General features: G+C 33.0%; 1 long non-coding RNA gene across 1 annotated transcript in view; it reads right to left on the bottom strand.

Moving 5' to 3' along the window:
• The window catches only part of LOC120619583 (uncharacterized), a 343052-nt gene that overhangs the window by 257296 nt on the left and 62711 nt on the right, over nt 1-23045 (bottom strand). Inside the window, exon 3 of the long non-coding RNA XR_005657564.1 lies at nt 977-1053. This is a non-coding gene — a long non-coding RNA (uncharacterized LOC120619583). The remainder of the gene's footprint in view (nt 1-976; nt 1054-23045) is intronic.

Genomic DNA, 23045 nt, shown 5'->3' with positions numbered 1-23045 from the left:
CTTTATGAAGCCCCCTCAATGGAGTTTATCTCTGTCTCTATCTCTATCTAACTTTCTCTCTATCTCATCATCTATATCTATATCTATCTATATATCATCTATGTCATCTGTATCATCTATATGTCTATCTATATTTATCTATATCATCTACATCTATATCTGTATCTATATTTAGATAATATATATTTGATGTTTTTATTTAACTGTAAAGCCTTATATAATTTTGAAGTCATATTATTATTGGGAAAATAGTATATATCATTAAAACTTAGTGGTAATTGATTCTTATTCATCCAAAATGTTTCCACATATTTGAATGAAACAACATTAATTCTCATAGCACTATATTAATTAGCCCTTTTATAATTTCTAATTGTTGGTATTGGCTTAGGAGTTTTCCACAAATGTTAATGAAGACAGCTAATCAATTTGTCAATGCATCTTTTGCCTGCAATATAGTCAACAAAACTAAGATTTCTTATAGTGTATTTCTTATTCCTTATAATTAATTTTTGTTTATATCAGAGAAAATTATATATATATATATATGATAAAGTAACATTAAATAGCACTATTATCATATGGTAAAATAACTTGTGCAGCTGCTTAATCCTCACTATTACGCAAATTCAGATCCCCCCAAATGACTTTCAACCCTTTCAGATATGTTTTTCTAATTTTTACTTCTATATCTTTAAATGGATGTCTATAGTGCTGTTTCTTGACTTGTCAAGTTTGGACATTATCTGTTGACTTCCTTTTTAGTAGTTGGTCAGCTCTCTTCTACGTGTTCTACCACATGCACTATTTCCCCTTTCCCTATTCTCTCTGTCTCTCTCTCTCTCTCTCTCACCCCTAGCTTGCCTCTTCCTCCTTTCCTCCCTCCCTTGTGTGAGGACATCTCCATCCTTAGCACTCTATTCTGCTGCTCCAATCTAGTGTGGCTATGTACTAGATGAAATGCACAATTGCTCACCTGGTTATTTCAATCAGCAATCTCCTGTATTGTGTTCTGTTCCCTGGATAACTCATCTTCTTTCTTCATTTGACTCACTGTTGGAGAAGGTCATTGAGAGAACATGACCACTGGTTGACCTGGAGCTGGCAATTATAAGCTCTTCACCCTCTTTCCTGTCCTTGTAACATGTGTTCTGACCACCATTTCCACTACAGAAACTGTTTCGAGGACACAACTTCAAGAGAAAAATGTGTTGTCTAGACCATTTGATCTCAGTATGAGACTGACCCAATTAAGGCCTTTATCTAAACTTGAGTGTAGAGATCTGCTCATTTTGCAGCTTCCCAAAACAAGTCTCATATGCAAGTTCCCTTGCTTATTAAACCTGCCATCTACCAACGTGCAGTGGTCTACCTCTTTGATTTCTTCCATGTATGGGGGCCAGTTTCAGATTTCACCTGGGGAACTCTTGAGGTTTCAAATCAACACTCATTTTTCAGAATCAGAATCTATAGTAGTTTTTTAAGAAAAGACACATCATTGTAGTAAAATTTAAAAAAAAAAATTATGTCTGAAAATGTTTTGGTTTTTACATCCTTTATCTACACTTTATCTCCCTCCTGAATTTTAAAGGAATCCAACCTTCCAATCAACTCTCTTCTCTCTGGCTCTGACCTCTGCTCTCTTGTGTCAGGTGTCTCCAAGTATCTATCTTCTTAGGTTTTATTTCTTCATACACACAAAATTAAAAAATAAAATAAAATAAAAAATAAAACTCTAGTATCCTTCCAGGGTGGGTACTTCTTGTCTACCTAACTTCTAGAGTTTGTGTGTTAGGGAGAGTCGATCTTGACACAGGTATAAACTCATTCTCATGTTTTGGAGTCTGTAAATCACTTCTGCAGTTGCTTGCACGGGGTCTTTCAAGTCCAAACCTTTCCATAATTCTGTGAATCATTCTTTCACACACACTGACTTCAATTTCCTCTTCTCTGTTAAGTCAGATAACATTATTCCTATGTCTGATTTTCATCCTCACAAAACTGTTGATGTCACTCATTTACTATCGTCACATTTTCTATTCTCTTCTGACTTGTACGTTTTTGTATTTAAAATTTCTTTCTTTCTTTATTTTTAATTTAGGAGAGTTTCTCATATGAGCCAAGATAATCAACTGTGTTTAATCTGTCCTGTTTTATTCCTGTCTTAAAATACTATTTCCCATGAAGTTAGAAAAGGCCATAGAAATTTTAACCTCATCTCCTATAATGCTCCTGCATAGCAAAGAGCAGATTACTGTGCTGATTTGAGGATCTAGATGAATGATCCTAATAAAAATGGCTACTTTTAAAGACCTATAGTAGCACTATTTGAAAGTGGCATACAAAGGGCAGAGTCATTGCTAAATAAATATTTCACAAAAATCAAATTACAGTTCTGAGCTTCAGAGTACCTGGATTAAATTGTAAAACAAAACATCTAAACCAATTTTACGTGATGAGGACTGTCCCTTATAGACCAACTTCAATTTATAGTATAAACTATTTCCACAAATCTAGGTAAACAGACATCAGTGATGGGGCTTTGTGCATTGGATGGTTGAGACTGGACCACAAGTGGGCTTGAGAAGGCTGACAGTAAAGAGCGAGGATGCTGTAATAGGGGAGGGGTGTTAATATATAAAAATAGTGAAAATCATGGGAGACCCATGGAAACAATGTAGATGTGATCAATAAAATTGTCCACATAAGGCAATGGAAATCATGTTGGAGGGTGGTAATGGTCTCACACTTGAAGGAACATCCTGATTAACCAAATGCAAGAGACGGTATTGTGGAAGAGATAGGTGTGTAGTAATGAAATGTCTGCCCGAGTTTAGTCTCAGCTCTCACACATAACAGGTGAATTTTGTGAATTTAGAGACACTACATAAGCAGGTGTTGCATCAGTTTCTTCATTAGTAAAATGAATGTGATAATGATACATAATTTGTAGGGTTGTTATGGAGATTAAATGAGATACAGCATGAAAAGCATTCAGCATAGATAAATACATTTTAATTACTTAAAATGTATTTAAAAACTCGGTAAACGCTGGCTGCTATTACTGAAGTGTGTCTTACTCATGTGCATCAAATCTAGATTCTCTGCTCTGGTTTAAATGTCCCTGCCCCACCCAACCTTCCACTTGTATAACCAAGTCTTGTTTTGCTGAAGCAATGAGGCCTATATAACCTTGTGATGTCTCAGATAGTGCTGAGGGTCCTGTTATCTCATACAAGGGGTTGTAACTGAAACTTAGGTAAGTTCAGTAATTTTTATTTGCCTCATCCCTTATAATTAGATATTTATCTTTCATATTGTTTTGATGTTTAACTCATATTCAAATATAACTTTTCCTTATGTTGCCTTTATTCCTTTCAGATGGAGACAGGTATGGTAAATAAAACAAAATAATGCTTATGCTTTAAAATATCTCTGAAATACCTCCTCTTCCATAACTACAACTGTTTCTCTCTTGAATCTTCATCAAACTTATTTCTACTTTATTTATCATAATGTATATGTTACAATATTGATTTACATATGTATGCAATTTAATGATTTTTAATAAGTTCAGATGGATGCCAAGCAAAACAATCCAGTTTTCTTTATTTATTTGTTTATTTATTTAATTTTTTTTGCCTACAGCACCTGGTCTTCCCAGGTGGTCTCCCACCCAAGTACTAACCAGGCCTGACCCTGCTTAGCTTCTGAGACACAATCCAGTTTTAGAACATGCCTATCATTCCAAAATAAAATCATTAACACCCACTCCTTAATCCAACCGCTGGCCCTACGCAAACACCAGTCTCCTTCCTCTATGTACACATTTGCCTTTTCTGAACATTTTAACAATTGATTTGTATAGAAAGTGGACTTTTATGACTGATTTCTTTCAGTTATGTATTTTTAGTGTTTTCTTTTTTTTTTATGTAGGAGCATATATTAGTACTCTGTTATTATTCTATTCTATGGACACACCATTGTGCTTATACATTCACCTTCATGAACCTTCGGATTGTGCCCACTTTCTTACTAATATAAATGCTGCTATAAAAGTTCACGTATAACTCTATATGAACATGTTTTCATTTATCTGGTGGATACAAAACTTTGCATTTCCCTTTTTCTGTCTTGTACTATTTTACAATTTAGTATGACTATTTTGGGGTCTGTTTTTACCTATGCCAGTTCTTTACATATAGGTATTCTTCCATGTCTTTTCTTCATTTTTTTTAACATAAGGTATCTTTTGCTTAGCTTATCCATTCCCAAAGTGTAGTTATAATTTCTACTTGAGTGACTGAAGTATCTTCATCTTAAACCTCTTATGTGCTAATATAGTCCAATTTTGGAGAATACTTACTAGAATGTTAAGTAAAGAGTAACATTTCGGGTGATAGAATATTGATATTGTGTTTTATAAAAGCTTTTCATAATCATTATTTTAAAAGTATTGCCATCTTTTAGCAGTAAATAATAGTCATATCAGATCTATAATGAAATGTGTAAAATAGTTTTAAAATATACTTTCAAACCATTCACATTTGCTCTTTATTTCATATTTCACACGGTCATTTAGAAAGGAATCCAAGAAGCAAAAAGAATTAAGAAACTTCTACTTAAATCATCTCATGTGTGATAAATGAGAAATTATTTCTTTAAATTGCTGCCTTTTTGTTATTAATTTCTTTTTCCTTTTAATTATTGAAAAAAATATTTGTGCCTGAGGTGATTTTTTGAAAGTGGCATTAGTTTAAAACTCAGTGGTTATTCTTACCTTTTTCTTTATATAAAATTAAAAAAAAAAACATTATTTTTAATGGCAATTGTGTGCAAATTTAGTGTTGGTGGAGTTGGCGGAAACATCCATTATATAAAAATAAAGTGTACCTGGCTGGGGCATTAGAAAGGTTGTAATTTCATCTTTTGGCTCCCACTCCCAGTTTCTGACTTCAACGATTTCAATGAAAATTACAGCTTGAAGCCCTCATGGTGCATGTTATTTTCTATTCTTAAAACTTGAAGGGATAAGGGAGAACTAAATTCATGGCAAGGAACCCACAGCACTTATATCGATGCTGGGGAATATAATTTCTAGATACACAATTAAAAACATAACATAATAACATTCTTTTAATTTTGTTGTTTCCTTCTTTATCCTCTTTTATTTTTCAGTTCCTTATTTTACATTTTCACCAAGGTCAAGTTGAAATTAGAAAGAGTACATTTTGATTTGTAGGCATTGTGTAATAGATTAAAGGAAAAATTGTGATGGATACTCTAATTTCTAATCATGAAATTAGATGCCCTAAAAGTGGGACTGATTTTATACCTTTCTATTATTTTTATAAGTAAAATTTGAAGGGCAGTTACTCATTAGAAAGAGAAGAAAAAATTATGCTTGTTCTAGTTATACTGATATTACAGGTGGTTGATATACAGCTTAGGGCTTTGCACAATCTTTAAAACCATAAAGCCATATGAGAGCCCTATTATTCCATTTTGCTCCTATATTATGAAAGATAACTTTATTTTGTTAAAGATGACCAAAGTTACTATGAGAGGTTTGAGACACGATGGTTCATATTATTGCTTGTATATAATACAAATCCCAATATAAAGTAGACACTTTTATACCAGCAGCAGAAAATTCAGTCTTTGAAAAGTGAAGGTGACAGTTTCTATCCTTGAATAGATGTTTATAGATTTTTATATAGGGAGAAAAATTGAAATTTTCACTCTATATCATAATCTCATCCAAGGTCTATTTCACATTAACAGAAATACTTTTCATTTCTTCTCACAGTGAAATCTAACTGGACCATCAAAATTTCTCAAAAAATATATTGCTATCGATAATACATCGATATGGACATGTTACACTAATTATGAAAGTGTAAGTTGATGTAATCCTTATGGAAAGTAATTACAAATTTACATCTTTGTATTAAAAATTTATTTTTTCTTTATCCCCTTGAAAAAGTTCTGGGGATATATTCAAAAAAGAATTCAAAAAAATTAAAAAGAAAGATTCTAACTAAAAATATGCCTGATTGCACTGGCTGAAATTCTTAGTAAAATATTGAATAGAATTGGTAAGATTGTACAGCTTTGCTTTTTTCCTGATCTTTGGGGGAAGCATTTAGTTTTCACCAGTAAATATGATTTTATCTATAGGTTATGCAAATGTATTTTATGGAGTTAAGGAAGTTCCTATCTGTTCCTAGTTTTTTGAGAGATGTTATTGTTTTAATGAATAGATGTTGGATTTTGTCATATACTTTTTTTATGTCACATGGTTGAGATACTCATTTGGCTTTATCTTTTATTTTATTAATAAAATGTATAACATTAACATGATTTTTTTCATGTTAAACCAACCTTGCATTACTTAAACAAATCTCATTTGTGATGTTTTATTCATTACGTGATTCAGTTTGCTCATAGTTTTGAGCATTCATATATATATATAATGAAAAAGATAAACACTACTCTCTTTTTCTCATATGCATGGATCATACGAGAGAGAGAGTAATGGATCAATGAATCAAACGTAGTAAACTGTTAACAATTGTGAAATCTGTGTGAAGGGAATTTTTATACTACTCTTTCAAATTTGTTTAACTTTGATATTATATCAAAATGAAAAAAAGATAAAAAAGAATTTGGCCAGCATTTATTGAACGTTCTATATAGCAAGAAAGAAGCTCGTTCTCAGAAAAATGAGAGATACATGGAGCAGAACTTATCTGAAGCAACTGTCTGGAGCTGAGTTCAATCAAAGCCACCCTTGCTCAGCCAAATTTCATATGACCCATATGGCCACAGCCACCCAAGGCAGGGCCATCTCAGCTAACCTGTGAGCATGAGCATGAATTATCATTGTTCTAAGCCATTAAGTTTTGGGTTGGTTTGTTACACAGTGTTTTTGTGGATAGAACTAACTTATCTAGCTGTTTTTTTTTTTTTTTTTCCTCTGCTCTATATAATCCTTGGGAAGATCACTTTTCATGCATTACCTCACGACTCTTTGGTATGTGGAATAATAGAATTCTTTTTCTTTTTACCTGTTGCCAAGCAGTTTAATGCTTGTAGAAAACTAAGACATTTTCAAAAAGGCCTTTGGTTTTAGATCAAAAGACACATAATTTAAAAAATGTTAAATAAATATTTCCAACAAGAATCTGAGCCTACTACATTGGAATTCAATGAACACCTTAAATTCTGACACATTTAATTCACTCTGCCACTAGTCCACCAGAGACATCATATACTCCTTCTCCATCTTGTTCTTTCTCAGCCACCCAAATCCCAGCATTTGAGTAGGAAAAAAAAAAATTTTAAATAAGAAAACCTTATTGTTCTGTTATTATAAATGCATTTATCTTCAAGTGATATTGCAAATCAATGTTTATTTTCTTATAATCTTTGATTTTTAAAATGGGATATTTCAGCTGTGCCACTGAAGCCATATACTAACAGGAGTTCAGCACAAGCAAAAAAGAGGCTTAGGGACATAAGTAAATGCATGTCAGGAGTAGAAGAAATTTATCTATCATCTATCTATCATCTATCTATCTATCATCTATCTATCTATCATCTATCTATCTATCTATCTATCTATCTATCTATCTATCTATCTATCTACCTACCTATCTATCTATCATCTATCATTTATCATCTATCTATCATCTATCTATCTACCTAATTGTCTATGTTTTTTGGTGGTGCGTAATTCTATTAACTCCTCATCTATTATCTTTTAAAACAAAATATAACTTTTATGCCATCTTATATTTTACATAAAACATTTACCAACTGATATTACATCAATAATGGCATCACATTTAAATGTTAAAATCTCATTTTTCCTTTTATATTCTAGCTTTATTGGTGCCAATAGATTTATCTTCTCCTATGTTACTTCTATTCAACCTGAGTCCTTCATTACTTATTTATTGTTATAAATTTTGTTTTTATGTTTTTTTTTCTTTTGAATTTGAGAATCTCATATAAAGACACAAAAAGGCAAAATAAAATAATAAGCACCTGTGTACCACCACTCAATCCAAATAACATTTGACCCACGGCTAGTTTAGGACTATTGACTCTCCAATTCAGAGATTTCATTTCTCATGTAATTATAAATAAAATTCCAGGCATCATAGCATTTAAATAGAAGCACTTTCAATAGAAGGGGATTTACAGAGAATCCTTATTACAATGACCACTTTTTCAAGAAACAGTGAAAGCAGACTTAGAATTTTAAACTCCAACATCCTAAAATGTGTTCTTTAATTTAAAAACCAAAATGTCAACATTTTAGGCACAGATAAAATGAATCCAAAACAATTTAACATAAAACCTTCTTTCTAGAACATTTAGAAAATATTACATTTGAATTATAGCAGATTGTATACTAGCTCCATACTGAAGAATATTAGCAACACATGTTCAAATAATTATTGAGGGTGTGGGGGAATTGAGCTAAATTAGAAGTGGCCTAAAGCTAGAACCATGAGAAGAGAAAATATAAAACAGTATATTTCATTTAAAAATTCCTGGCTGCTAGAAGAGAATTTCAGTGGTTCTCTGGGACTTATATAAAAATGAACTATTTTCCATGAAGTAGACATGAAATTTAAAGAGATTCAGGCATAGGAACTTCTAAAAGTTGCTTCATAAGTGGTATTTATCTATCTGTATTTAATTAGACAATTCCTCCTCAGTTACTTCCAACTGATGTCTTCTTTTAACAGCTTTATCGAAATCTAATTCTGACATTTCCTATAAATGGAATAATATATTATTTGGCCATTTGCTTCTGGATGCTTTTCACTTAATGTTTTTAGGGTTCATTCATGTTGTAGTATATATTAGTCATTCATTTTTATTGCCAAATAAAATTTTATTAATATATCACATTTTATTTATTCATTCAATCAGTTGACAGATATTTGGGTTGTTTCGACATTTGGCTACTATGAGTAATGCTGCTATGAACATTAATGTACAAAATTTTGTGTGGGCATGTTTTCCTCTCTCTTGGAGTTGAATTACTAGGTCATATGGTAACTTTAAAATTTTAAGAAACTGTAAAACTACTTTTCAAAGTGGCTCCACCATTTTACATTCCCAATAACAATGCATAAGCATTCCAATTTCCCCGCATCTTCACCAACACTTGCTGTCTTTCTTTTTGATTATAGCTATTCTAGTAAGTATGAAGCGGTATCTCATCATGGTTTTGATTTGCTTTTCTCTAATCACTACTTATATTGAGCATTTTTTGTTGTGCCTATTGCTAATTATCTTCTTTATATAAATATCTATTCAAATCTTTTGCTCATGTTAAAGATTAGGTTGTCTTTTTAGTACTGAATTTAAGGAGCACTTTATATGTTCTGGATAAAAGTCCTTTCTGTACATACTAATTGTAATATTTCTCCCATTCTGTGGATTGTCTTTTCATTTTCTTGATGGCATTTTTGTAGTATGAACAATTTAAATTTTGATTGAATTTATTTTTTTTGTCAATTATACTTTTTTGCCTCATTTAAAACATTGCTTAACTAAAAGTCATAAAGATTTACTCCCAAGCTTCCTTCTAAAAATTTTTATGGTTTTAGTATATTTTTAGGTTTATGATCCATTTACTTTTGTTTATGTCACCTTCATTCTTTTATATGTGGTATCCAGTCTTTTCAGCCCCCATTCATCGTAAATCTACTGCCCATAATGTAAGAGTTTATTTCTGTACTCTCCATTGGTCTATGTGTCTTTGCTTGTAGCAATATCACACTATATTGATTACTATAAGCTTGTATTAGGAATTGAAAAAGGAAAGTATGAATCCTCCAGCTTTGTTTTTCTTTTTCAAGTTGTTTTTTTTTTTTTCCTCTTTTCTGGATCCTTGAATTTCCATACGAATGTTTAGATTAGCTTAATAATTTATGCAAAAGAGACAGCTAGCATTTAGCTAAGGATGGCGTTGAATCTGTGTATCAGTTTGGGGAATATTGCCCCATAAACAATATTGTCTTCTTCAATCTATACACATTGATCATCTTTCTAATTATTTGGGCCTTCATCAATTTCTTTCAATGATGTTTTATTATTGCCGGCGTACAAGTCTTGCATTTATTTTGTTAAACTTATTTCTAAGTATTTTGATAATTTTTTGATGCTATTTTAAATGTAATCATTTCCATAAATACAATTAAAGATTGTTCATTGATAGTTTAAACGATACACCTTTTTGTTTATTAATCTTATAAGCTGCAAGCTTAGTGAATTTTTTATTGACCCTAGCAGGTTTGTTTTATCTTAATAATTTTCCCTCTTTCATTTATGATTTTAGTAATTTGAATCTTCTCTTTTCCTTGGTCAGTCTAATTAATAGTTAATCCATTTCAATGATCTTTTCAGACAACTTTTGGTTTCATTGTTTTTTCTGCATGTTTACCCATTCTCTATTTCACTTATTGTCATGCTAATCTTAATCTCTTCCATTCTGCTTGCTTTAGATTTTGTTTGTTCTTGTTTTTATAGTTTATATTAAAGTAGAAGTGTAGGATAGTCATTTGTGAAATTTCTCTCTTTTTTTTTTTAATGTTGTTGTTAATGGGTAAAAATTTCCCTCTGAGCGCTGATTTCCCTGGATTCTCTAACTTTTGGCATGTGATGTTTCAGTTTCCTTATACATCAAATTATTTTCTAATTTCTCTGGGAGTTCTTTCACAATTGATGGTGTAAAAGTATATTCTTTAATTTCCATATAGATACGAATTTCCTAAACTTTCTTCTATTATTGATTTCTAATTTGATTCCACTGTAGTAGGAAAACATACTTTGTATAATTTAAATCCTTTTAAGTTTGTTGAGGCTTGTTTTATGGCCTAGTATGTTCTATCTTGATAAATGTTTCAAGAATACTTGAAAAGAAAGGCTTACCTGTGATCCCAAGATCTGTAGAGCTCGCTACAGATGTGTCAGTTCTAGCACAGATCTATTTCTTTACCGATCTTTCACTCAGTTGTTTTATCTGTTACTGAAAGTGGGGTATAGAAATCTCTAACATAATTAGCATTGAATTGCCTATTTCTTCTATAAATCCAGTCAGTTTTTGCTTCATGTATTTTGGGGCTGTTTTTAGGTGAATATTTTTTTTTTCGTAATTGTTATGTCTTCTGGATGGAGCAACCCTTTTATCAACATTATTATCTTCATACCTTCCTTTAATCCTTTAAGCATGGTTTCCATTAATTCTTTGAACATATGTATTATAATGCTTTGAAGTTTTTGTCTGCTAAATCCATCATCTGATCCCCTTCAAAGCAGTTTCTATTGCTTTTTTCCCCACCTGTGTATGGGTCACACTTTCCTGTTTCTCTGGATGACTCATCATACTTTGTTGAAATTGATCATTTTAGATAATAAATTAAAAAAAAAAAAACTTTGGAGGCTGATCCTCTACTTCCACTAGAACTTGTTGCTGTTTGCTTGGTCATTTGTTTATTTGTTTGGTGATTTGGCTGAACTAATTTTGTGAAATCTTTTTCCCCAAAATGTGCAAACATAATGTCCTTGTTCAGATTTTTTTCCCTTTTGTTTTAGTCTTTTAATTTAGCTATCGAAAGTTGCCCCTCTGGCAGCATAGTCCACTGAGTAATCAAAGGTTGTACTTAAGCTGCCTGAGATATTTACCTGTTAGCATTCGATAGATATGCAGCTTGTAGGCTACTCTTAAGATTCCGTGAGTTTATGTGTTGTTTGATGCTCCATGTTTAGCCAGGAACTTTTAGGCTGGATGTTATCTCTCTGATCTCTCCCAAGAGGCTGCAGCCTCAAGCACACACAGTCTTTCAGAATGGCAGGCATGTGTATAATTTCATGTTTCAACCTCGTTTCCTGGGAGTTACCTTTGAGTCGCAGTAGCTTATTTAGTCAGTGTTTGTTTAGAGGTTGCATTATATCCCCTTTACCAGTGAAGCTTCAGTTGGTTTTGATGGGTCTGTGTGCAGTTGGGTAATGCTTTCAGTCTGATTTAGGTCCTGTTCTATTTACTCCTGAGTAGGCACAGCTTATCAGAAGTCACAGCCTTCCCAAACCCCTAGGGTTACCTGTGATCCCAAGAGAACACTTCTTTGCTATCTCTTTTCATGGTTTCTGTATTAAATGTCTCACTATTCTGCCATTTTGTCGATATTAATAAACTACCAGTTTCTTCTTCATTACTTTCCACTGAGATCTCCATTGTTTTCAAGGATGCTCTTGGGTGTGGGGTTCTCCACACTCTATTCAGAATGAAGTCAGTCCCCTCCCACAGAGTTCTGGAGCTATTTATCCCTAATGCTCTCCCTTCACACAAGGTAACATCCTTGGTCTATTGCCTGGAACTTGCAGACGAATTAAAACTTGCTTTTCCTGGAGTGACACCCTTGCTCCATGAGGGGCACTAAGAGGAAGAGGTGTCTGCCTCTTCCCAGTGAAACCTCCACTATAAAAGACAGCTAGAGTTTGGGTGATCAGAGACTCAGTATTATAGGCCTGCAACTCTTGAAATAAAGTTTCCACCCTATGAATGGGGATTGAGTAAACAGGAAGTTGGGAAAATAACAATCTGCCCCTCCTGGTGTGAGAACCAGATAGAGGGTAGGGCAAAAGAACTAATGACATAAGAAAAAAATATTTTTTGACCAGAACATCTTCTTGTGGGAGGAAGAGAATGGTAAGGGCTTCCATTATGCAGATTGGCCCTTCTTTTTTATGGTAGGGGGCAGATATGGAGAGTGCTCATGTGACAAATTATCCTATAGTGCTTGAGTAGAAAATTCCAGACTGGTTGATTGAGATTACATTTCTGGGAGAGGTTGAAACTGCAGTTAAATCTAGGTGTGGTATCATGATGGGCTTTTAGCATGAGTGATGCCATTTTATGCCTGTGATTTTTCTCTTTAACAATTATGTCACTGTTCTTACAAAATTTAGTAGATTTTCTTGAATGAATGTTTCTCTACTTGGAAAACTTAGACTTCAAGTAATTGTTTTTAAAAATCTTCACCATTTAAATCGCTGTTTTGGTGAGTAGAGGGTCTGTCAAGCTCTTTAATCAGAAGCCTCACCTCCTGAATTTTTTTTTTTAATGTAACAGGTTTGATAAAGAGACTTATAGTCTAGCCATTTCAGTTTTTCCATTGCTCTCAAAACTGCATCCCCTCACATGCACCAACAGCACCATCTCACTTCAGTCATGCACATTCTCTTTATGGCCCATCTTGGAAAGCTGAATCTTAACTATACACATAGCATCTAATCTATTGCCAGAGTCAGTCACTTGTGATCCAGAGAGAAGGGTCTCCTTCTCCCGGACTGTTGTATGCTTAACTAATCCAACCACAGTTATGTTGACCGCATAGCCTCCATCATTGTCTTGATTACTTTTTGATTTAGGAATAAGAGCAAAAATCATTACATAAAGATTCCAATCATATCGACTTTTCATACAGGTTTATCACATTCTCCAAACTGTCTAACCTAAAAAAAGGAATGACTACTCAAAACCTTCGAGTTTCTCTATTCATCGACTTCCTTCTGTACTCTGAATTGCTCACTTAAAATAAGCCTTTCGCATATTTTTTCCTCTCTTCTGTCTGTCAACTATTGAGGTTAATGGCGTATTTTTCTCTGTTCAGAATATCATTACATACCCACTCTTTCCAAGAATTCCTCCAAGTGTATCTCCATTTGGCTATACTTTCAGAGGTCTTTTCAGTATATGTTCATATCTCTGTAAGAAGCTGAGTACAGTCATGTGTCACTTAACAATGGAGATACCTTTGGAGAAATGTGTCAGTAGTTGATTCCATCATAGTGCGAACCTCACAGAGCGCACTCACACAAACAGATTGTATAGCCTGTTACACACCTAGGCTCTAAGGTCTAGCCGATCACTCCTGGGCTATAAATCTGTATAGCATGTTACTGTACTGAATACTATAGGCAACTGTAACACAATGGTATTTATGTTTCTAAACATAGAAAAGGTATGGTAAAAATATAGCATAAAAGATAAAAATGGTACAGCTATATAGGGCGCTTGCTGTGAATGGAGCTTGCAGGACTGGAAGTGGCTCCGGGTGACTCAGTGAGTGAGTAGTGAGTGATATGTAGGCCTGGGACATTACTGTACACTGTAGACTTTATAAACACTGTACACTTAGGGTGCACTCAATTTGTAAAACAACATGAGATTAAATCAAACGCAAGAGAAAACAACGCAATCAAGAGAGGCATTGAGACTGTTTCCAGTGTAACAGGGCATACTGTTTTACAGCAAACTTCTTTTTTTAAGTAGAAAGAGCACACTCTAACAATAAAAAGTATAGTATAGTAAACATGTAAACCAGTATGATAGTTGTTTATTATCACTATCAAGTATTATGTGCTGTACATAATTGTATGTGCTATACTTTTACATACAAATTGCAGTGCAGTGGGTTTATTTACACCAACATCGCCGCAAACACATGAGTAATGCACTGTGCTAGAACATTACGACAGTTATAATCTCACTAGGTGATAAGAATTCTTCAGCTTCATTATAATCTATGAGTACACTGTCATATGCAGTTGGTTATGGACTGAACTGTTGTTATGCAGTACATGACTATATATTAAAAATATGTACTCTATTGTCCTGTAATTTAAAAAACATCTATTTGTTTTCTTAAGGCTTTAATATTCCCAGATCATCATTAGATCTATGCTTTCTTGTTTCTAATGTACACTTAGCAGTTCCATGATATACATTAAGTTGATTGTTTAATTTTAGTAGAAAATCTAAGTATAGTGAAAAATATTAAACTGCTGTACTGTGTCTTAGAAATAGTTTGGTCTCTAATCTTTGGAAACTCAATTATAAAATGAAAGAACAGTACACTGTTGTCAAGAGGTCTGAATTCTAGTCTCAGAAAAGCTTATTTCAAACTTCAATGAACATTTTTGGGAAGATTCATGCATGCATTGCATCTAATTGTCTGACTTTGGGTGAGCTACTTAATGTCATTGAGCCTATATTTCCACATTTATAAAATAAAAAATCCAGACATGGTGATTTCTGAAGGTCTCTTCTGTGTTAAAATTCTCTCCTTTCTGTACTTTAGAAAGTAGCCAGTTATGGTTGACTGTAACTGACTTGCTGATGTCAGAACCTGGCTTGATTGATAGTGGATGGATGTCACTGCGAAGTCCCACCCCTGTGGTCGAGTACCCTCTGGAGCGAGCCATATTCAGAGACTTTCAGTATAATTGGCTCTCCCATCTCTTAGGGCAGGCAGCACTTCACTGTAAGTAACTCCCTCTTCTCTTAGTATGTGGGTCGGTCCCATGTTTTTAAAATTCCAGAAAATTAAAATTAGTTCATATAAGGCATATTCTACACTATTCAAAGGGAGTTTTTTTCTTTTTTTTTTAAACACACTTTAAAACTTATAACACATCACGATTTGCTTATCTTTCTCCACTTCCTACTTCCTCTACACACAACTTTTTCACTATGTCCAAAGACAGCTATTATCCAGCTTGAAATTAGGAGAGGAGGGGTGGTAGGAGAGACTGGAGCCAAAAACAACACTAAAACTAATAAAGAATTCCAATTTGTCAAGTCAACAAAAACGTTTGCTAAACAATGTTTTAAATGATTTAAATAGCCCAGTGTGTACTATAGTCCCGTTCCCAAGTTATGTTAACCTGCATACTGACAAGTCATGAGGATTTTCACAAATTAATTTACAAACTCACTAAGTAAGAACTGAAGAATATATATATCTTTTTCATTCTTTACAAACAAGTTATAGAGTTCTTTTCTTGACAATGCTCTAGACTTGATAACCATATCAAGCCAAATTATATCTATCATATTAGCCTCCCTATCAGGTTACAGTGAAAATGTTCTTTGTATAACACTCAATAAAAAGCCTCATATGAACCATGAACCTTTGTTATATGTGCCAGGCTGAGAAAGAGCAGAAGAGCTCTGCGGAAGGTCTTTTAGTCCCAGGTCATTTGCTTACAGTTCAGTCGGAGGATGAATATGTGTGTTTGGGGAGAGGAATTAATGAATTCAACAATGTTATTTGCCCAGGAGACTCATAGTGCTGCATACACGTTTGAGCTACAGGCGAGAGAGACCAGAAGTTACAACTGGCAGCCTCACTGGGGCAGGTAATAGTGAGCTATGTATGGGTTCATTATTCAGTGTGATAAGGAATTTTTATAATATGTAAACTACTTCATTAGGTGTCAATCTTATAGGACTTAGACACACTTTTTAAAAGAGGACCTCTATTTTGATTCATCCTGCACTTAGAGAGAGTGGGAATAATCATTACTTAGCTTTTGAAATGAGACCTCTGCTAAAAAGATAAAGGATTGTGTCTACTGAGGTTGAATTACCTGGAAGTTGAGATCTTCTTGACTAAATTGGCACCATTGAGGGGTACGGCGAAACTCAGAGACCTCCCAAATGAGGCCGTGAGATATAAGTAGAGAAATGAGATCTTCGCAAGGTTTTGTCTTGGAATAATAAGATATGGGATATAGCTTATCTTCAGTAAAATTATAAATAGTCACAGACATGGTCTACCTCCATTCAATAAATATTTTTAAGCACATTATCTGTACTCGAATAGCTAGAAACTGAAACATGATTTTGATATTAATAAGCAACTACAGTTACTTTGATGCCTGTTATGGGCAAGGAGTCTTTTTCAATATGTAAAAAGTATGATCTCTTTTAATATACTTATAAATCTTATAAGAGAAATGTAATAACGTTACCTTTTTTACAGATAAGGGAACTAAGACATAGAGAATTTAATTAATATATATTTTTATCAGACAGCTAATATATGATAGCAAACAGATATCAAGTCTCCGAAATATGTGTTGTAAATATGTGATAATATATATCATATACACGATAAATCGTGGTGATACTATATATTACATATAGTGTGATATATATCTCATATATAATGATGGATAGATCATGTTTACATACATCTCGTATGATATGTAAGATATATATTTATTAATAAATCATATATAATAACATAATCGCATATATAATATATGTGATAGAGACAGAAATATATACATATTTATATATAGTACACAGAGAGAGAGTGAAAGAAAATCAGTTCATTTATGGAGGCAAAATAATAACTATGAGAACTATAAAACTGGGATGAACAGTGACAAGGATAACACAGAGGAGATATTACTTATATGCAGAGAAAAATTTAGACATAAGTAGGTAGTGAGACAAATATAGTAAGTACAGTGTGGCAGTGGAATTGAAGAAATGCCTCAAGCTATGGGAGAAAGTGATAACCTAAAACACGTGATTGAGTTTCCCAATCTCCTAGAAGCACATAATCCCTCTGAAAACTTTCTCAAGTCTATCAACCACCCAATAAAACAGACTTGATTACATTTTTATTTTCCACCTTACAATGAAGAAACTTTAAAATTGTGTCTCAGAGGCATCTGGTCTGCAGTATCTCCAAGGACAGACATTGATTTATTCAACTGTTCTGTGAGTATAGTTGTAGAGATCTCTAAAATAAAGATATGTTTTCATTGTTCATATCTTAAGGTAATTATATTTACAGAAAGAGACAACTGTCATGAAACATTGAGATACTATAGAAGCGAAGGCACGGAGAACACGGCATCTGAATCAGATGTCAACGTCCTGTAAGGCACTGAGCACAGCGCAGACCACCCTAAGGAAGGAGATTGAGGACTCTAATAGGAGTACCGAAATAGTGGTTACAGCTGCGGAAATGGAAGTACAGCAATCAGGCCAAGAGATGATGGAGGGGGTTTTCCGGTGAGTTTGTCATCCAGAGTCACTGGATATTTTCAGTAATGGAGAACTGATTGGGTTAGCTCTAATTAGCAGCCATTTCTTCTGGTATTAAGTGATATTAAGTGGGACTCTCCCTACGTGGAATATATTTATGAATTTTTGTTCCACTCTCTGGAGTTATAGCGAATAAATAAATGCCCTCTCCAAATACGTATAAATAACTATCAAAGTGTGTTTCAACTCTGAAGTCCATGAAGCACCCCTTCAATTTTGTGCCCCTCTTTTCTGCTTCTTTCTCATTCTCTAACCTAGACGATCTCTCACATTCTTATCGGGCATTCATACACCCTATATCTCCCTGATTTCTGAATTCATCTTCTCTCCACCATAAAATGTATTTGATTTTTATCAATTACATTTACAACAAAACTCGGTTGCCATTGAATAAGATTCTAAAGGCAATAATAATCTATGTCTCTATCTTGTTCAAACTCTTTTGCTTTATGTCACTTAAGGGGTTAACACAATAACAAACTCTAAATCGTATATTCCCTTTTGTGAGTTTGCTCTATCTGCAAGAGGACGACATTGATGCAGGGTGTGAGCATATGTTCCCAAACCAGAAATCTTGATCACAAAGATTGTTAGTCAGAGTAGGCTAGCAGCCCAAATGAAAACTTCAAAATCTTAATAGCTTAAGTGGGGGAAAAAAAAGAACAAAAAAACCTTTTTTTAAGTTTTAAGAAAAAAAAAAGTTCATTTCTCATTTAGGTCACCATCCAGTATGCTTGGCTGGGGATACAAGATTCTAGTGGGTCATGCAGAGGCCCAGAATTTTTCATCATTTTGCTCTGTCACCTAGCACTTTAGAATTCTTCCGGACTTCTTCTATATCCATTTGGAAACTGTTTTTCGTGTAGCATTTATCATTTTTTATCCACATTTCATTGCCAAGAACTCTGTAACACATCCTCACTTATCTAGAAAAGAGAGATCAGGAAAGAATTTGGCTGTGTGCCTAGAAAAAAAAGAGAAATGAGATTGCAAACTCTGCCCCAGTGGCTTACGTATTACTGTATGTAGGTAAGGCTGGGAAAAACATATGGAAACAAAAGAAGACCACTTCTTGAGCCTTTTAATCCAGAACCAGTAATTCACAGATAAGAGTATCTTTTTGCTTCATATGTTATTAATTATGATAATAATGAAATTAAAAAAAGAAATGACTTGTTATTCATGCCATTTGGATGGATAAACTGCTTTGTTTAGAATGGTTTCCCCATATCTGACTATTTGGCACATAGTAGGTACTCACAAAAAGTTGTTAAATAAAGATATGTATATTGCAGAGCTAACAAAATTAAAATAAAGATCTACATGGACCGGCTATGACAAAGTAGTATTATTTGATGTTTATGCTTATTACTTACCTTTGTGTCTAATTACTACATAGGCAATAAAGATGAAGAGATTGATTAAAAATGACACAGATTAACATAATATAAGGTTTATTTGATTGCATCAGTAAACTCTGTTAAAATGTACGTAGTCTTTCTAATTTGATTGTAGACTACTCTGGGTTGGAAAGTGCAGTGGATAAAACATAGCAAATTCAACAGAGATTTAATTAAGTTACTACATAGTGTACTTTTGAGCTGATGGCTGTGTATCTACCAGGCACAGAGTAATATTATGTGAAAAGAAGGAGGAAGAAAATGACAAATTCACCTGCTCACATTTTGCTTGACTGACCTTGGCGACTCTCTCAGATTTTCTGTGTGTGTGCTCAATCTTGATGTCAATATAACACTACAAAAACTGACACGATTTACTTTCCATAAAATAGAAAAATGCTTTGAAAAGAGAGAGTTATTCCTGTAGAAAAATATCTTGGAATTTTACCAAATTCTTATCTTTTTGTCTCCAAAAATACAATATTTTTCATTATGGTTAAATAAAAATAGTTTGAGTCCCGATTTTAATTTTCTTTTTCAAGACAGTTATCATAATACTATCACAGGGGTAAGGTAAGAGAACTAAGAAATTCACAATGGTTAAGAAGGTTAAATTACAAAATAGTGTACATGAGTCATATGTCAGATTTTGTATATGAGCAAAATATTTATTACAGTACAATTATATATCTAATTGTACATATATAAACAAAATGTTATACTTCACAGATGTTGAAATAGATGCATCCATTTATTAGGTTGAACTATATAAAATTAATGATATTTGATTATTCTTTTACCTATAAAATGGTAATTTTATATAGTTTAGCCTAACACACGCGCGCACACACACACACACACACACACACACATTATATTCTCTTACAACAAATCTTTTTATCAGCAGTGACCCAGCCAGATGGATTCATTCAACTCAAATTAGTGGTAAAGAAAGACAGACTCTTAAAATTACATTAATTTTATGCTGACAGAACTTTTTGAAGAAGAATATTTTTTCGCTGAGCTTGTTTGAAGACCAAGTTCACTGTGTTTATAACCTATTTCTGACTGGCTATGTTTTGGAATCTTTTTTTTTTAACTTTTTGTGTCATTACTAAGTGACTCAGAACTACCACTAATGATGCAGTAAATGTATCCTAAAATTTCCATAATAACTGCTATTCATTTGGAGATTTGTGACAGCTTTCCAGGAGAAAAATCCTTTAGAGTTATGAAATAAAAGCCACAATCTTTCTAAGTAATTTCGGAGACCTTTTGGACATACCTCCCAGTAAGTCCAAAATAAGCTTCGCTACCAGTAAAATCATGAAAAACTGAGCATTCTGTAGCATGGATGAGCTACTTCGTATTCTGTGTTCCAACCCTCTAACCATCCCTGGCATGCAGACTTAATTTCATCACCTCTTTCCCCCTTTATCATGGTTTTCAGCCAATATGCCAACCTTGATTGAATTAATCTGTCTATTTTGTGACTGAGCCCAAGTAACTGAAGGTATTTGGGCAATAATTTATATTATGAACTTTATTTTAAAACTATATAAATCTCAAGTGTGCCTTCAACACACTTTATTAAGCAATCCTACTAGATTTTCCTGATCAAATGTCTCTCCCAATCACTGAGATTATAAAATGTAATTATTCTACCTTTCCTTTATATCATCTCAAAACTCCAACAATTTGTTTCATTATTAACACAATAGAAGCAGAAAAAGGCAAATATCTCATATCCCCACCACTAAATTGACTAGCCTATAATCGTCTGTCCTAGCACAATCTGATTTTTCTTTCATCACAATAGACAAACTATTCTTATTTCTATTAAAAATCATCCTGTATTTGTGAGTCACATCTCATTCTCTCTTGTCAGTACCAGGAATTAGGTATTAATAGGAGCTCCTTTCCCTATGGCATACTATGTTTTACTCTTGCTAAAATATTATTCTCTCCATCTTAAGATATCCTAAACAAATAAAATCTGTTTATTGTCTCTGTGTCTTCTCTAGTGCTTCTACCTCTCTTTTTTTCTCTTTAAAGTAACAATCGTTTAGGAGTTGTCTATAGGCACCATTTCTATTTTCTCTCTTTCCATTTGGTCCTTACAGCATCAGTCCTGTCTCCCCACAAATCTTGCTCATGTCGGGGTGAACTTCAGCTTCCATGCTGCCAGATCCAACGGTCAATTTGAAGTCTTCATTGTAGTCTTAACTTCGGTTGCACCACATTTTCTTTGGAAAGTTTCTAACTAATTCAAACAGACAATTTGAAATCGACACTGGAGTTTTAATTTAAAAAGTTATTTTAAAAATTGTGCTGTTAATTTTTTTCTGGTGATCTTTTTCATTTCACCATTGGATCAGTGATGAATTTCTTGCATAAAATTAGTTCATTGAAGAACGTAATCCTTAATGAGTGATGGCTTCAAATTTCCAACCTGGGTAGGTCTTGCATTTCAGGAAGAAATGAGTTTTCAACCATGAATTGTTCCCTGCCTACTTATTGAGAGAAAAACTTTTAATATATCTAAATACTTGGTGGGGTGGGAGAATGTGTCTTTAATAGTCGTATGATAGACAAATAATTCCCTGAGTGTGTTACTTTCTTATATTAAGCTCAAAGAAAAGCCTTTATACTTGCTTATTATTTCTGAGTCAGGATGTTTTAAATTGATTAGAAAGACTCCTCATGATATTTACAACTAGATTCAACAAGAACTGAACGAACTCATAAAACATCTTGAAATCATAAATTTTCTATTTTTCTTTTAGGTTCAAACAATGTGAATGAAGCTATTATATAATAAGTTTCTAAATTTCAAATGAACACATATTGGAATTCAATATTATCAATTTCGATCCTACCTTCCAGTCAGCTATTTCAAAATCAAATTTGTGAGGTTTTATTTTATTTTATTTTATTTTTGCGGAAAATTTTGAAAATATGTATACACACAACAAATCATACAATAAGCATTCACATTACCATTACATAGGTTAAAATTATGTTAATATTTTTATCTTCATTGTTTTAAGATAGTTTAAAAATAATTACTTACACATAAAATTTAAGTAATTTTGGCCCTCCACCAATGGAGAGCTTACATGCTCATTATATTTAGTAGTTAAAAAAACTTTTAGGAATTTACATATATATATTTTATCATATATGTGTTGCTATGCAACACTTTCATTTAAAACTTATTTTGATTTTGGGGTTATTTTATCTAATCTTTTTGTAGTACTGCATTATATAAAATGTTATATTTATTGTCTTTCTAATGGACATTTAGTTCATTTCCAATATTTCACTATCTTCATTAATCTTAGAGACCACAGTTGGTCTCCAGAGAGGTTATAATAAATAAAAGAAAAACTTAGAAAAAAGATTGGAATGAAATGATGGAAGAAGGCATACTAGGCAACTATGAACCAAAAGAACAGTATAATAGCATTTTTAAATCTATCAAAATGAAATTTGAAGCAAAACTATATCACAGGAAAGAAGACAGGAATACATAATGGTAATAGGCAACCAAAAATATCAGTACTTAATTTATAATTTACAGTAGCAACAAAAATGATCAAATGTATAATAACTGAGTTGACAAAGAATGCACTATATATATGGAGAATAAAACTTAAATAACACAAAGAATTATATACAAATGGGGATACATACGTTTATGAATGCTAATT

The sequence above is a fragment of the Pteropus medius genome, unplaced genomic scaffold, assembly GCF_902729225.1.
Source record: "Pteropus medius unplaced genomic scaffold, Ma_sr-lr_union100, whole genome shotgun sequence".
Taxonomy (NCBI): Eukaryota; Metazoa; Chordata; class Mammalia; order Chiroptera; family Pteropodidae; genus Pteropus; species Pteropus medius.
Note: the sequence above shows the minus strand (reverse complement) of the source record. Positions and strands in the feature narration are given on the sequence as shown.